Raw genomic sequence first — 16,764 nt, 5'->3', positions numbered from 1 at the left:
GATAACCGAGAAATCCATCTGTGACCCGCCCTTTGGACCAATCACAGTCTTCTAAACTCGGTGCAAATAAACAGACATAATTCACATATATTTTTAGGGAAAATACTGGAAACATAAAAGATTAGATAGAAAAATTCAATATTTAAACAATAAGTTTAATATAGAACAAATACTTACCAAAGTAGAAATAGGAAGGCTAATAAAAACCATAACAGAATGAGTAGTGGAGATGGTTTTCTGGAACATTGGGAAGGAGAATATGTTGTGTGTTCTTTCTCTGGTTTTTCTTTCTTTTCTTTTCTACTTTTTTTAAGTGTGGATGAGTGTCTTTATATAGAGGTTGAGGAGGTCTTAGCATACATCCTAATGGCCAAACGTGGCCAACGCACTAAGATAGTGGAATAAAAAGTAATAAAAAGTAGTGGCAAGTAGTGGCCTAGACGTGGCCGACTCTTGAAACGATAAGTTCAAATAATTCATGCCGGGTACACATTTGGGCCCCATCGCATATGCATTATTTTCACTTATTGACACAAACTTTGACACAATATACAACGCGTGCTTATCAGTTTTTTCCTCTTTGGAGGATAGTGATAAAGTAAACACTCACATGACAAATGTGGGCATACCCACATGGTACACTTTTATTCCTACTTTAACTTATTGTCTTGTTCTTCCCCTTCTTCATTTTGTCTTCAAGTATCAAGATTTTGTAGAGCTACGGAATCAAAACTCATTCCCGAATCATCATCTTCATTGAGATCATGAGCATCTTCATTGGGATCTTGAGTATCTTGATAATACAAATGTCCTTTTGACTTATTATAGAATTTCTTTCTATTTCGTCTTCGCTTTCATATATATTTTCTATTATCTTTTCAAGGCTTTCTAATTTTTCTTGGTTATTGTATTCTTTTCTATATCCGAAATTATCTGTTCTGAATTTACATGTTTTAAAATGTTTTTCAACTTCAACTATACCCATATTTCCTATCTTACATCTTTTACATTTAAAGGTTATATCATTATTATTATTATATCTTCTTTCAGCTTCTTGTAAGGCGTTATCTACTTCATATCATTCTTGCACTATTTCTACATTCATAAACTCTTTCTCTTCTTCTAATTCTAATTCTTCTTCTAAACTAGTTTGATTAGAGTAATTATAGTTGGTAAATTTTATAGATGTTTCTCCTTTTGTATTAGTGTACATTAGATGAGATTCTGGTGTTAGTAATTTCCTTTTATTAAATTGTTCTAGGTTCCATTCTAATCCTGCATATTCTTCTGTATTTATTTTTATTGGTTTTATTAATTTTATTCTTTTGTTTCCCATTACCTCCACTACATCTTCCACTTTTAGTCTAAACTTTGTATTACTTCTGGATGTTATTTTGCCAATGAAACCTACGCACATTAGCAGATTATTTCCGCTACTCATTTCTTCATATCTTTTAGTCTGAATTCCTATTTTTATGTGATTTCCGAATTCTCCTAAATTAATTATAAAATTTGGGATAATATAAAATATTCCTCCATTATTGGTCATGTCTACTTCTGTTAATCCTATGATGGATTTCTTTAAGTCGGACCATCTATCATCGTATATTACTATTAATACTTTAGTTCCTAGATTCTTTCTGGTTAATCTTTTTAATCCTACTACTATTAAGCCCATGTGCATTAATGTTAGTCTGTATGTATAATTTCTCGTAAGGATTCTGGGTTTATTAGATTCATAGTAGCTATTTCTTTTCCTATGGCTGAAATTTGGTCTTCTCTATAATGTCTATATAGCTGATTATTTCTTGCAAAATATCTTGTATCATATAATATCTTTGGGTTCAGTAGATTCAACTGATTCTGTTGGAAAATTCTTAGGTCTTTATCTATATCTATTACTTCATTTAACTCCTGGATTTGTTTATCTTCTTGCTTATTTCTTGTTAATATTCTTGATATAAAACTATTTCCTATTCTATTATCGGAAAAACTTACTCGTGGTCTTTCTTCGGTTGTTGTTCTTCTACCTGAAAGAAAGTCCATTTTTGAGATTTTCTAACTATAGTTGGTCTTTCTTTAAGTGGAGTGATTTCAATATTTTTTAATTGATTTATTATTTCTTCTATGTCAGTATTTTTAGGTTGTTCTTTTATAACTTCTTTTTCTTTAATTATTTTATCTAATTTTTTATTTAATTCTATCAGTAATACTATTAGTGTTATTTTGTTTAATAATTATTTGATCTGATTTACTTGAAGGTTGGTGGTCAGACAATCCTTGCGGATCTGGTTGGATACTTCCTGTAAAATTTAAGGCTTTTGTATAGGATGGTTCTTGGCATAGATCGTTCATGAAAGGAGTTTATCTTCTAGTTGTTTTATTGTCTTTTTTAACTCAATAACTTCAGTGGTTACTATTTCTACTTGCGTTATAATTTTTTCAACTAATTTAGTTGTTCTTAGTTCTAATGCTTTAGGCTTTTCTGTTATGGTTTTTATTAACCTTCCTATTTCTACTTTGATAGGTATTTGTTCTATATTAAACTTATTGTTTAAATATTGGATTTTTCTATCTAGTTCTAATTCTTGTGATTTTAAGAAATCAAGATTTTGTTCTACCCTTTCTAATATCTTTTTATGTTTATTTTGAGTTATTTCTATTGTCTCTAATATTCTTACTATACTCTTATCGTTTTTTTGCGTTTTTTCACTAAAATTTATTATAAGATCTATTATAGTATTAGCTCAAACTTCTTTATCAATCATTTTTCAAGTCCACAAAGAGAGCAAAATTCCATCTTATACACTTAGGATTCACTTCAAGTCATTAAAATATTCACAACACGAATCGAATCAAGAAACCTAAATAGTTGCTCCCTTCTCTGTATGAATGGTGAAGTAAAGCCTTCCATGGCTTCTTTGTCCTCTCCCCAACCCTTGGCTGTGGGAGAGCCGAACCCTAATTCTAATTCTCAAGATTCTTATGCAGCACTACCGAACCCAAAACAACAAACATGGGAACCTACCGTTAATTCATGATAGAGGAGATAAAGTGATATGCAGTGGAGGAAGGCTTACACCAAGCTCTTCTAATAAAGTTTTCACATGAACAAATTGATATACAAGAATTGAGAAAGCTATTGCCTACAAAACTAAGAAGTCAAGGTCGTTGCCTTGTCAGATGGCTCACACTTCGACATATATTGCTTAGATGTGATAGGTATGATGATTACGTTTTAGGTGCGGCTAAATCTGTCAACTACTTGTTACACAATGGTACACAACACCAATTCGGAGTCTTTCCATGGAGAGTTGGTCTCAATCCTAGATAAGAAACCTCAAAAGCTTTTGTTTGAATATCTTTTCGAATTTACCGCTAGACTTAATTGCAAAACAGTTGTTACTGTCCATTATGTCGACAGTGGGTAAGCCAATTGCTATTGATAAAGCCACCCAAGAGAAGTCGAGGCCTAGCACAACAAGGGTTAAAGTCAGAATGGATTTATTGGCTAAGCTTCCACAACGAATGAAACTTCAATATGTCGATGAGAAATTTGGAAAAATTATGAATCACTTTCAAAAGTTTGTGTATGATAATTGCCATGTTATTGTACCTTCTGTAAGCACCAAGGCCATGACGAAAGCGGATGTAGATTGCTATTGATAAAGAATGCAACAAAAACTCCAGAAAAAGCATTGACATATGGAACTTATATTGAAAAATATCAAGGTGATGCGAGGGAGATATTAGATGCAAAGTGAGTTGGTGGTAATGAAATCATACAAGTTGGTAATAATGATCATCAAGCTAATAATTTGGTGCAAAAATATCCTCAACAACAACTAGATGGTGTGATTAGGGATGTCTCACAATCTGATTGTGTTGTAACTTTAGCTTTGTGTTAATACCAGTAGCTAAAGCTACCAGGGCTGGTAATGAAAAACTTGAAGCTACATGTCATTCACAAGCTGAAAAGTTTGTTGGCGAAAATAACGTTTCTAGTCCTAACCAACAAAGGAATTTTTTGCCACAAATAAATGTTGGAAACAGAGTTGTTAATGGGATGATGATGAGCGTGATTGGTGGTCCAAGTGAGTGAAAAAATTGTGCAGCAATTCTAATTTAAATGTTGTTGATCCTACATGTGTTGGGGATGTGCAAAACACGAGCTTACTGAAGATGCAAATTGTGTATCAAAATCTGGGAATGCACAGGTTCAATAAATAGGTGATGGTCAAAGGGATCAATTGGCTACGGTTGCTGCTAAGCCGGGTGAAAGTGTAGGCGAAGAGCACACTAGTTTGACTGATGCTACATAATTAATCAAGCTTTAATTGCGGCACTATTTATCAAAAATTATGGGCAACAAGTGCATCAATCTAACAATGTGACTGAAGGGAAATTAGTACATCATTCAAATTGAACTGTGGTGACAAAGAAAGACTCTTCGGGTGTTAGAATTGGTTCACCAATTCGTAACACAATGCACCAAATTGTAGGCAGTCAAACTATGAACTCAAGTGCTCGAGCAATTGTTCCAAAGGAGGTTCCGTGTCTCAAGAAGTAATTAACACTTTAAACGAAAGTCAGTTTGCTACTATGGTTAATCAGTGAACAATCTACCACTTGTAAATTTAAATGCCTCAGTACAAGAGATTCCTTCCTAATCATTGGAATTGTTGGGTGAGCATCATGGGTATTCGAGGCAGCAGCCAATGTCTACAAGGAATGACCAAAATGTTGAGAAAGGTAAGATCTCAATTTCTCCAACTAACTCTAACCCGTTTGGCCATAGATTTCCCAAGTAAAATTTGGGAAGAAAATTGACAAAGTGTTTGTCCATACAATTTGCCACTATTTGGCAAACTTTTTGGTAAATAACCCCAAATTTCCAAATACTAGAAAAAACTAGTATTTGAGTCAAATCTCACTATTTGGGAGCTTTAAAATTTCAAATTATACACCAAACTTTTATTTTTTACAAAAACACCCGCTATGGTAGTTGTTTGCGATGTATTGCATAATTTTTTTTTGTGAACACCAAAGTGACGATGACATATTAGTGAATATGAAAGTGATGATGTGTTGATGAAAATGACGAACAATCGCCTCAGAGTAACAAAGTCATGTGTTTCGTTTACTTCACCATGTATGGAATAATGCTTGTTGCACTCACTCATAACTACCACATTACTCCAGTGTCATGGACACTATTTGTTATTTGCTGCAACGAAGATCCAATTGACTTGTTGCGGAAGTCATGAACCTTATTACATCGACGTTTCTATCTTGCTGTGTAATACAAACATATGGTTGGTTTTGATTGTTTTTAAAATTTATGGGTATAGATCATATTTCTTTAAAAATTGAAATATGTTTCCCAAATACTATGGCCAAACACATTGAAATTTCACCCAAATAATATTTGCTAAAAATATTTGGAAATCTATGGTCGAACGCTAGTTAAAAATGAAATGGTTATTTCTAATAAGAAACAACAAGATGTGACACGTGCTTTGAGATGGGCAGATATAGTAGATGAAGAGGAAAAGAGGGTCACTTCTCTTCCTATGCACAACAAATAGAGCCCTGCAACTCCTATTTTTTTTCCTAGAAGTGTCAAATCAGTAATGCCTGGGCAAGGGTTTGCCATCAACTGATGTTGCTGCAATTTTAGGGGATCATTTGATGAGTTTCGATGTTGAAAGCACCTACCGATGCAACTAGCAAAATAGAATCACATATCCATGTCAACAAGATTCAAAAAACCGAAGAAAAAGTGATGAACTGTTAGGAGTTATTGGACAGGTTTGAAGAAGAAGGGAAGATAAGATTCTCCAAGTTACTTTAGAAGAGCAATCCATCCTTTTTAGTTCATCCATGAGGAGGAGGAGGAGATTTGAAGGAGAAGAAATATGTATTGGTTGGACTTTGGAATCGCTGGAAAAGTCTGGTTGGTCGCCCGAAGAGTCTAGTCGAAAACCCTAAAATTACCTTTTAACTTTTAAAATCATAAATTGGTCACCTTTTTAAAGAAAACACAAAAGGCGACGCCTTTCTTGCCTCTCACCTTTCTCGCCATTGTCGACATGGCATCGCTTTTTGAAGATCGTCTCGCCACAAAAGCGATGAAGGGTCGCCTCGTCTCACCTTTCGCCATTGCTGACGAGGCAACCGCCATCCACAACGCTGATACAAAATTAAAGATATACAAAGGTATCACGTAAGTATCAAATGCAATGTTAAGAGAACTAACCAGTGATATGGCAATTAATTATAAGAGAGACAAAACCGAGCCGCTTCAACAGCACCACAATATGAAAGCCTTAGAGTAATATGAGAAATAGAGAGGAGAGAAAAATGAGCAAAAGGGAAGGAACTTTCGGTGTTTAGACTTATTGTAGAGATGAGGAGGAGAGATCAAGAGATTTATCATTTCATTTTGGAGAGAAAGAGCGTTTGATCAGTCCTTGCCAAGTAGAGAGGAGAGGAGCTGTTTATTTAGCATACAAGTAGTAACCAATCAAGAAGAGAAAACTGCAAAAATAATTCACAACACTAATCTAGGAAAGCCTTATCTTCGACAACCGAATCAGATTTTCCAAAATATAAGACCAAGTACAAAGGAGCTGCTGAGTAAACTCAGGCCGGAATTCATTGTAAGAATAAAGAAAAACTTCGACAAGTTCGAACTTATCATAAGAGTCAATTCATCAAGATATCCGTGGAGGAAACAAATAAGAGATTATGAATCAACTGAGCATAAAATCATTCGATCTTTACCAAAAACACCAAAGCTAGAGGTTGTCAAAGTTAAATGAAGCAGAAGAGAAGGAAAGCAAATTGACCTTGGCAAACTTTTCATAAATCCAAGAGTACTAAAGTAGTTCCAGTCTAAATAAAGAGAGGAAATCAGTTAACAATGGAAAAGGAGGCAATTATTCAAATGTGCCAACATCAAAGTTTACCTTGAACAATTACTAAACCCGAGGCTGTCTCAAGTCACCATATCTATCATGAATCAAGCTTTAAGAAATGAAAGAAGGAGATTGCTACAATTACCACATAGGTATACTGTCATGAGATCACATGAAGAGGGAAAGTATCACTTGATTTGGGGATTATAATTAATCATGTCATGACAGAGTAATCAAAATCACAGGGCTGGATTCATAATTAATACGATGCAAAATCAATTTATCGCATAATACTGAACAAGCTACAACAAAGAATAATAAGAATTAAGGATTAATTGAAAGCAAATTCCTGCAATTGTTTTCAGAAATTCTAATAAAGAATGGATGGAGAAGATATTGGAAAGACAATACCCGAATCAATTTGTAAGAAACTATCATCGGCAGTGCTCTTGTCTTCAAAGTGGTTCACCGGTGGAGCGGCAGCTGGGCGGCGAGAGGAAGAGCGGTGTAGGTGGCGAGGTGTGGTGTGGGCGGTGAGAGGCTGAGGTGCGGTGATATTGTGAGAAATTGGAATTGATTTAGGGATTTAGGGATTTGGATATATATATATATATATATAAAAGAATCATAGGCCCGCCTAGTGGCGTAACCACACACCAGAATTCTTTTTTAATTTATTTATTTCCAATACTAGCCTTCCTTTTCATGAAAAGTTGTAATTTTTATAGAAAGTTGTGACTTTTAGGAAGAGTTGCAACTTTTATATCAAAAGTAACTTTTATAATTTTTATGAAAAGTTGTGACTTTTAGGAAGAGTTGCGACTTTTATATCAAAAGTTGTAACTTTTATGAAAAGTTATGACTTTTATGAAGAGTTGCGACATTTTCGATAAGGCACAATAAGCATTTGTTCACACTAGCCTTTGTTGTCTATAAATAGAGCGATTTCCTACCACAATTATCTGTAGGTGTTTTTCCGTTATAGGGTAGCCGAATTCAAATACATTAATTAAGCTTCTTATGAAGTTTGTTTCATTTCTCAAAGTTTTCTTCCTCCTATTTCATGGAGCTTAGTGATTCATGTAGTTATGATAATTTCTTTTTGTTGTTTTGGTGACTTATTTTTAACTATGTTAACAATTTCAACAAAAATGATTGAAAATTGATCTTCTCTTTTGTCCCTTTCACAGGTTTCTTCGTATAAACAAAGAATATTGATTTTGATTGCAACGCGATATTATTACTCTTGCACCTCTCATTCCACAATTCATAACGATGTTGAAATGGTTGAATTCATTACATTTGGTTCTTTAGTAAACAAAACTTTTATTTCTGCCATTATTATTTGTAGGTTTTTTTTGCTTTAGGGAGTCGAATTCAAATACATTAATTAAACTTCTTATGAAGTGTGTTTCATTCCTCAAAGATTTCTTCCTCGTATTTCATGAAGCTTAATCTTTTACTATAAGTCATAATGATTCATGTATCTATTACAATTTTTATTTGCTACTTTGGTGACTTTTTTTGAATTCTGTTAAAAATTTCAGTGAGGATGATTGAAAATTTATCTTTTCTTTTGTCCCTTTCTGTAGGTTTTTTCATATACTTTTTGGGAAAATTTCTTGTGGGGTGTCTTATATTGGATAGCACACAACAACAAATATGTGATAACTAATATAGAACCAATGATAAAGTTTGTGAAAAGAACCAAACAGATTGCTCTTTTGCTTGCCACAGTTAATATATCATTTTGACTATTTTTTCTTAGGTACAAACAATTTGTATGTCATTGCACTCTTCCTAGAATATTAGTATAAGCACAATTAGTCCACTTCTTTTGTCGCAAGTTAAGTAATTTTTCATATTTCCTCATCTCTCCTTTTTGGGAATAATAAGATATCAAGTTTTCTTGAAATAAACAAATGTCAAGAATACACTATAACAAAAATAATTTTATCGCCAATAAATATGCACATTAACGAAGAGTGCTAGAGCCTATACCGACATTCATTAATTGTCATTAGACTCAATGTTGCTATAAATTTTAGGGACATTTATAGAGAGTACCAATTGCCTCTGAAAATACATATTTAAAAATAATTAAGGTATTAATTGCCGTTAAAGTTCATTTTTACTGTAGTAATAACTCTTTATTTTGATAAACTTTTTTGAATTCTTTTAATAAAGAAGTAAGAACTCTTTGTTTTGGATTATTTCAATTAAATTTGTCAACTGTAAACTTGGATACAGCTCGATAGACTATCTTTTTGAAAAATATGTTAAGCAATATGCCTTTTTCTTCTTGATTGCTAGGAAAGTAAGGTTGTCTTTATTATTATTTGTGGATATTTGTGAGTTCAAGTGCTCACAAAATTATGTTGTGAGATTTTAATATGTTATGTGTCAAAAGTTTGGTTTAGAATATCTAGTTGTGAACAGTTCCATTCAAAACAAATAAGTTGGGGCCGGTGATATGAAACCTAAGCAATAGTAATGACTACTCTGAGACAATGAGGAAAAACATTTATGATATTAATAATTTTACGGTCATTTTTAACATATACATGATACGCCATACTATAATAAAAACAGATTGATGGAGGTTCATAGGAAAGGAGCTAAAGGTCTTCCATTTGAGTTTAGTTAATTATGTTCTTGTATGGACGTGATGTTCCACTTTACTTGGGAGTGTTGTTGCTCGAGACTTTTTGGTCTCTTCCTTAACATCTAATGTTGTTCTTTATAACTTTTTGGAATTTAGCAAATTTCATTACTTCTAACCAACTATTTCTATGGAGATTTTCTTAGACTTCTTTTTTTATAGTTAAAATCTTTCTCTGACTCTTAATTTTTCTATAACAAAAACAAAAATTAAAAAATATAGCCTTAACATAAAATGTTCTTGACAATGTAGTATATGTATCGAAAATATGAATATTATCGAAAAATCATATTTAAGCTTAATAAAATAGTTCAAGTAATTTACCTAGTTATATTATATTATAAATAAATGACTGTGATCGAAAGTTGTGATATGGATGAGTTTCAATTGAAATTGAGATTTAAAGTTGTGTCATCCATTAGACTCCGAAAAATTAAATAGATTCATATCTAATTAATAAAATACTATACATATTAATAAAAAGTAAATAAAAATATTATGATAAACTTTATTAATAAATTATAATTTTTTATATAAAAGAAATACATATCTCATTAAACTATATATTACACATATATACTGAATAGATATGTAAACTTAAAAGTATAAAATTATTATTTCAAATTTAACAACAGATAAAATAAATAACAACAACAACAACAACAATAATAATAATAATAATAACAACAACAAATTTGTGAAAATATGATTACTAAAATATATAATTAATTAAATAAAAATTATACAATAATTTATCTTAATAAAGAAAATTAGTTTAAAAACCATTTATTTAATCAAATAAAAATCTGAATGCGCTCCCTATCTTTATATCGTTCCCAATAATTTATAGATTTATTTTAGGATAACGTACCCTATGTAGTAACAATGATACAATTCTTCAATTTATAGGTTATGGTTTCCCTAAAAGCCAAAAAAAAGAGGGAGAGCCCTACATATTAGGAATTCTATTTCTAAACATATTCCTTAAAGAGGAAAAATAAAGCGCGTCTCTTTTCTTGTTACGCATTAAAAAGGAAAGCGAAGCGTAGTCTAAACCAATTCGGACAGGGAAATAAAATCTAAGCTTATAAAAGGAGTTGATATTGTCAATTTTCAATATCAACAACCTGAAAACTTACTGCCCTTCCTCTGCATCTTTATTTTAACATTGTTTCTTGTTTTTAAATTTGTGTTGTGAAAATGGCTGGGAATATAAAGGTTTTGAATGCGCTTGATTCCGCAAAAACACAATCGTGGGCGGAGCTACGGTAGCGGAAGGGGTTCAGCCTAACCCACTAGGCTTTTCCGTAGACCCGTATGAAAATATGAAGTACAATGCATATATATATTTCATGCGAACTCATAAATACACTTAAGCGTTTGGCCTAGTGGTTGCTGTGCACCCAGTGAGATTGTTCACCCCGCAGAATGTGGGTTCAAATCTCGGGTAGGCACACAATTTTTTTGAATTAATTTTTAAACGTGTGTTTATATAAAAAGAATAATTAAAAAATAGAATATCGATAAGAAAATAGTATTTGTGTTATAATTATTTTTTTAAAAAAAATAAAAAAATGGTAAGAATTAATTAAAAACGTAGGTGGGTTAATGTAAAAAAAATTAAAAAAACAAAAAATTGTTAAATGAAAAAGAAAAAAGGAAACTACAATATCTGACTTTTGATTTTACTCACATTCAAAAAGTTTAACTCAATTTTTTTCTACAAAAGTTAGGGCTCTAACTTTTATTGTTAATATAATTGTTGTTATCCAACATCTGGACTCTGGTGTGTACTCTTTAACTCTCCCTTTTCATTTTTTTCCTCATTTGTTTTCATCTTTTTTTCCTTATTTGTTTTTAGTGAATTAAATACTTGTATTTGTTCCTATTATTACTTTAGGTTAAGATGTTGCTTCTTTTTAAAAATTTAGAATCCACTTGCATGAAATCTTGACACCGCCTCTGAACATAATAGTATCACTTCACAGCAATCATAATAGCTGGTATGGATTCCCATTTTTTACTGATGCCTACGATCTCTTCTGCACATCTCTAGTCACTAAGTTGCTTGGACGTATTTACTACTATGTCGATGGCTCTTCAAAGCCTGGTTCACTACCTCCTAATGTTTCTGCTGTTATCAATGGTGTCGCCTTCTGTGGTATCATTGCGGGACACCTTTTCTTTGAATGGATTGGTGACAAAATAGGAAGGAAGAAAGTCTATGGCATAACCCTTATGATTATGTCTATCTGTTCCACTGCTTCTGGCCTTTCTTTTGGTAGGGATCCTAAGACCGTCATGGCCACCCTCTGTTTCTTTTGCTTCTGGCTTGGTTTTGGAATTGGTGGCGATTACCCCCTTTCTGCTACTATTATGTCTGAATATGCCAACAAAAACACTAGGGGTGCCTTCATTGCTGCTGTTTTCGCTATCCAAGGATTTGGTATCCTCGGAGGTGGTATCTTTGCCATCATTATCTCTGCTGTATTTCAGGCTTGTTTCATTATCTCTGCTGTATTCCAGGCTTGTTTCAAGGCGCCGACAAGGCGCCAGCCTATCAAGTGGATCCCCTTGGTTCAACCATTCCTCAAGCAGATTATGCGTGGAGGATCATATTGATGGCTGGGTCACTTCCTGCTCTTCTCACTTACTATTGGAGGATGAAGATGCCTGAAACGGCTCGTTACACGGCTTTTGTAGCCAAGAATGTGAAGCAGGCCACTGCAGATATGGAAAACGTTATGCAGGTTGACATTGGGACAGACCAAAAAGAGCCTGCTGTAAAGTCCGGCAATGAATTTGGTTTGTTCACGAAACAATTTCTTAGGCGACATGGACTTCACTTGCTTGGCACAGCCAGCACATGGTTTCTTCTTGATATTGCATACTACAGCCAAAACTTGTTCCAAAAGGATATCTTCAGTGCCATTGGATGGATTCCTGCTGCCAAGACTATGAATGCAATTGAAGAGGTTCAAAAAATTGCACGAGCCCAAACTCTTATCGCTCTCTGCAGTACCGTGCCTGGATACTGGTTCACAGTATTCCTCATTGACAGGATTGGCAGGTTTACCATTCAATTGATTGGTTTCACAATGATGACAGTGTTCATGTTTGCTCTAGCCATTCCTTACCACCACTGGACTCTCCCTGGCCACCATATCGGGTTTGTGGTCCTCTATTCACTGACCTTCTTTTTTGCCAACTTTGGACCCAACGCCACTACATTTGTCGTGCCTGCTGAGATTTTCCCTGCTAGATTGCGGTCGACTTGCCATGGAATATCAGCTGCATGTGGAAAGTTAGGGGCAATGGTGGGTGCATTTGGATTCCTGTATTTGGCTCAACCACAAGACAAGACCAAGGCTGATGCAGGGTATCCTGCTGGAATTGGGGTGAGGAATTCACTCATTGTCCTTGGCGTAGTCAACCTTCTCGGATTATTTTTCACTTTCTTGGTTCCAGAATCGAAGGGGAAGTCACTTGAAGAGATGTCAAGGGAAAACGAAGACTCAACTGAGGAAGGAGCAGAAGTGGAGAATCATTCATCCGATAATAGGACAGTTCCTGTGTAAAAGCAGTTACTAGTTTTATTTCTTTCCATTCTATCCTTCATATGTTCTGCAAAGGTTCTATGAAGCTATTAGTGTAGACATTCTGTGTAATTGCAGCAACTAGAGTTCTATATGTTTTATGTTTTGTGTCATATATTGGATGCAGTATGTAAAAACTCTTCTCTTATTAACCTTTCTTCATTACTCCCTGCACTATATAATATATACTGAAGAGTGATTATATTAAAATTAGCTTTAAATAATTTCAAGATCAGTAGGTTCTCAGCATGAACAGTGACGAAACTAGGATTTTCGTCAAGTTAAAAGTACTTTTGGGTGAACCTTTTTTTGTGTCTGAATATGCCAAGATGATAAACACTAACTAAATACTTCTGAAAAATATACTGTTACTGAAGATATAATTTTTTTAATCGGTAACTGAATTTTAAGTGTATTGATTCATTCCTAATTAGATATCGGAAGAGCATCACATCACATAAGCCTAATTTTGGATTAGCTGGTGTAAATAGCTAGCTCATGTTGACAACAACAAAGACCAAACATTAACTTGGAACTTGTTTCTCTTGAACAATACAATTTGCTGAAACTTCCAGCAGCGGGAAGTATGAGGTTAATGCACGTATAGCGGTATAGGGAGGGAGATTGTTTTTCTAAGACAACTTATGGTACAAGTACCTCTTTGTGATGCAAAAACTGGTACATATACAATTCTTCAATTTATAGATTATGGTTTCCCTAAAAGAACCTATATATTATAGGAATCCTATTTCTAATGGGATTTAAAGCTTTCCCAGTTTTATTAAAATAAATTTCCTTTTTCAGATTTAAAGCTTTCTTATAGAATTCTGTTTTGGACATTTTAGGCTTAGTTTTGTTCCTGATTAAGCATTCTTGTGTTAGCTTAGTTCTTTATGTGCTTTTATATTCAATTTTGTTCCTGTTTTTGATCAATTATTGCAAAAAAAAAAAACAGAATGCCCCTGTTGCTTTCGTTAGCCCTTCAATTGTGAGCCTAATAACAACCTCTTTATGACTCGGGTCTTCCAAATTTGAACTGGACACAGAGTCTTGAAATTTGTATAGGATCAGCAAAAAGGACTTCACTTTCTTCATATTTGTTCTCATAAGGCAACTATCCGCCATTATGTCAAATCTTCGAATATACTGCTTGATGTAAATCTCCGAGCTAAAGTTTTTGATTTTTTCCTATCGAAAATTGGTCCAGAAACACATGTTAGTACTGTAGTGAAAGGAAGTTTTGCTGGATTCTATTGTCTGGATTCACATGTTTAGGATAAAAACTGTGTATCCGTGAAAAGTTGATAGACCTTAATTAGATTTTAAAAGATATTTAGAATGGAGGAGAGTATCACATAACATAAGCCTAATTTTGGATTAACTGGTGTATAGCTGACAAATGAATTAATAAACTTTAGAAAAGAATATAAGTGCATTCAATTCGAAATAGAGACGAATTAACTGCATCACCAATCTAATAAAAAATGAACTTTCTCCTTCCCCTCCATAACGATCCTTTTTGCAAGCTCCCAACTTCTGAGTTGCAGCGACTGATTTTCTCCATCAAAAGCTTTTATTTCTTTTAATTGACAATGCCACAGTGTGCTTCCATGAGAAGTAGAATGACTCAAACTATTCATATACATTAAACGATTGATGAAACGTGTAATCGTTTTAATATTTGAGTGTAGGTTGAGTCTCTTGGGATGACAACTCCATAGCAAAGCATCCACAAAAGTTGGGCACTCCATAGTCTGATTCTTCTGTAGAATATTGACATTTAAAATGTCCACCTGCGGGATAGAACCTATGTGGTCCATTTGCAAATCTGTCATGTTGATCTCACCACAATTGATAAAATAAAGAGAAACTTGAGACCAAGAGGACGAATTTGAAAGAAACTTCCTCAACTTGCAAAACCATGCGGCATTTAAATTGTTGATGCATTCAACATAGATTTTTGAGTACTCCAATTGGGTTGACTCTCTTGCAATTTTAAGTTCAGGAATTTGATTCCCCATATAGTCAAGTGATACCAAATTTGGAGCATCAATCTCCCCTATCCCGAAAAGATGATGAATCTTCAAGCCTTCAGGGAATCCGACTTGATCTTTCGAAGATTTCCTGAACAATACATAAGGATGAAAGAGGCAATCAAGGGACAACTATTAAGTAGCGTATGAATCATGTTTTCGTCTAATCTTACGTGAGATAGAGAAAGCTTTCTCAAAGAATTGCAATTCACAACACTATTAGATAACGAAACAGGCATAAGAGTACTACCCCGCAAAACCAATTCTCTTAAAGTTTTTGCTGATAAGATGGTTAAAATAGGCATGGGGTATGATGTGAAGTTAAGAAAAAGATCTTTTACTCCATTCTGAAGTGCAACATCGAGCCACTTATCAATCAAAGGGAAATCTTCATGAGATTTAGCAAAGAGCTCTTTTAATTCAAACTTTTATATAGGGATTTTCCCCTTCCTATATCTCTCCATGGTTGTGTTGATTGTATTTATATTACCTTCCCAACAATTAATAGTGAATTCCAAGTTGGGAAGAGTCAACCATTCTTGTAGCCATGTATTGGAGAGAATGCTCATCCGTGTTGCTTCTTTAAAACTAAGACAACAGAGTATTTTTTGAACGAGACAATCAGGTAATATGTCAGTCATATTTAACATCAATGGATAACAACGTTAATATTAATAGAAATATTTAACGTGCCTTTGGTGGTAGCTATGATACAATTCTTCAATTTATAGGTTATGGTTTCCCTAAAAGACGAAAAAAAAACTGTATATTATAGGAATCCTATTTCTAATGGGTTAATGTAATTTGTTGCCCCTTAACTTTCTCAGTTTTATTTTAAAAAAAAAAAAACTGAAGTCACGTAAGTGCGTCTCTTGGCTTTCAACTGCTACGCCTGAGATAAATTTCCTTTTTCAGATTTAAAGGTTTCTTACTGAATTCTGTTTTGGACATTTTTAGGCTTAGTTTTGTTCAATTTGCTTAGTTCTTTATGTGATTTTATAGTCGATTTCATTCCTGTTTTTTTTATCAATTATAGCAACAAAAAAAAACGGAAGGCCCCCGGTTAAATCTATGTTGAACCGTCAATGTAGATCCGCCCCTGCACCGTGATGTCAAATCTTCAAATATACTGCTTGTCCTGGATGAAAATATGTGGGCTAAATTTTTTTATTTTGGGCTATCGAAAATTGGTCCAGAAACACATGTTTGTACTGCAGTCAAAGGAAATTTCCAATAAGGCATAATACATAAATAAGACCTTTAACTTGGTTTCAAATTATAACTTTGACCTTTTAACTTTTTGAGTGCACAAATAGGCACTTTAACTATCCAAAACTTAAACAAAAAAACACTAGGATATTTCAGGCAAAATGCGTGAAATACAAATGCGCTGATGTGGAAAAGTGAACCACTCCATTGCTGCCAACTAACTAAAATAAATACACCTAGATTTTAAAAATAAATTATAATATTGGGTGTGTTTGGTATGAAGGAAAACATTCATGTTTGGTTGGGTTAAATGTTTCGGAAAATGTTTTCCACCCCCCACCCAC

General features: G+C 33.7%; 1 pseudogene; it reads left to right on the top strand.

Annotated features, from left to right (window-relative positions):
- Positions 1–10,782: 10,782 nt before the first annotated feature.
- On the top strand, positions 10,783–13,250 carry LOC102602642 (probable inorganic phosphate transporter 1-7; annotated as a pseudogene).
- The last annotated feature ends 3,514 nt before the right edge of the window (positions 13,251–16,764 follow it).

This window comes from Solanum tuberosum, unplaced genomic scaffold, assembly GCF_000226075.1.
Source record: "Solanum tuberosum cultivar DM 1-3 516 R44 unplaced genomic scaffold, SolTub_3.0 scf00263, whole genome shotgun sequence".
Lineage (NCBI taxonomy): Eukaryota > Viridiplantae > Streptophyta > Magnoliopsida > Solanales > Solanaceae > Solanum > Solanum tuberosum.
Note: the sequence above shows the minus strand (reverse complement) of the source record. Positions and strands in the feature narration are given on the sequence as shown.